The sequence below is a fragment of the Octodon degus genome, unplaced genomic scaffold, assembly GCF_000260255.1.
Source record: "Octodon degus isolate 3935 unplaced genomic scaffold, OctDeg1.0 scaffold00094, whole genome shotgun sequence".
Lineage (NCBI taxonomy): Eukaryota > Metazoa > Chordata > Mammalia > Rodentia > Octodontidae > Octodon > Octodon degus.
In genome coordinates, this window is record NW_004524670.1 from 6331123 (window position 1) to 6332461 (window position 1339).

A 1339-nucleotide genomic window follows, 5' to 3' on the forward strand; every position below is an offset into this window, starting at 1 on the left:
TATTTCTGTGATATAAAATAATCTTCAATGTTTTGAAGGAAAGAAATCATATAAAATATGTTCCCCAAACACTGTCTAATTAAAACTAGAAATTAATAACAAAAAACTATCTGGTAAAACGTTAAAATATTTGAGAATTAAGCAACATACCTCAGAAATAAAGCAGAAGTCACTGAAGCACCACTGGAAATAAGAAATATACTGAACTCTACTGGGAAGAAGCCTTGGCACCACGGCCAGCAGGGCCTGGGAGTCCACTGGGATGGGGCTCAGCTTGAGGGAGATGGACACATCCACCAGATCCAAGCCAGGTCCAGCCAGTTGAGTTCAGGTTCAGTAGATCTAGACCCAGTAAGCTGAGGTGTACTGCTGGACCCAGCTAAGCCCAGACTAACACCCAGACCTCTAGGAGCATGCTCATGGCACAAAGGGGAGAGCAGGTAACTGGGGTGAACTAGATTGACGGAAAGACTCCAGATGCATGAAGGGGAGGTGCCCAGACAGAACTGAGGGGAGCTAATTTAAACACAAAAATTCCCAATTTATGATCTATTGTGTTATATAGCTATAATGTTTGCTCCTACCGTCTAAAGTACAAACATGTCAGTTACAAAAGTTGGTCAGTTTCTAAATTTCACTAGCTGTTATTAATGTTACTAATTGTATTACTATAAATAGGAAGTCATATCTGCCTTAACCACATGTTCTCCCTTGGGTAATAATATTGAGAGGTGCTTGGGTAATAACCTCACCAAAGCCCTATATTGAAGGATGGAGGAGAGTGCCAAACACAAACTGATATTTCATTCTCAATCAATAGAGAAGGCAAAATCTTGAAGCACACATGAAACTAGAATCTCTGACTCAAGAGAGATACCTAAAAAATAAACTTTTACAGAGAGGCTTTGACTTCAGTGATACAGCTACCTACTATCAAACTTTCACAAAAAGGTATCACGGAAATCAAAATAAAGAGTTCTTTCTGAAATAGAAAATGACAGAAAGAAGGAGCAAAATGCCATCTCAGTCCCTGAGCCCACAAAGAATGAAGCAAGGAAACATCAGCATAGAAAAATTGGAAGTCATTGGGGGACCTGCCCCTTAGCTCAGTTCTTTAAGTGGCTGCTTCAACAAAGCAGTCAGGCTCAGGTTGCTGTGCTTCAATCCTCACAACTGAAGCCAGCCAAACCTACCCTAAAGGCATTCAGAGAAAAAAAAATGAAAAATTGGAAGTCACACATCTGAAATCTCTGAAATAATACCAAAGGAAAGAAACAACAGCAGAAGGCTATAGAGGGAATCAGATCAGAAATAATCTCCCAGGTTAAAAAATAAATAA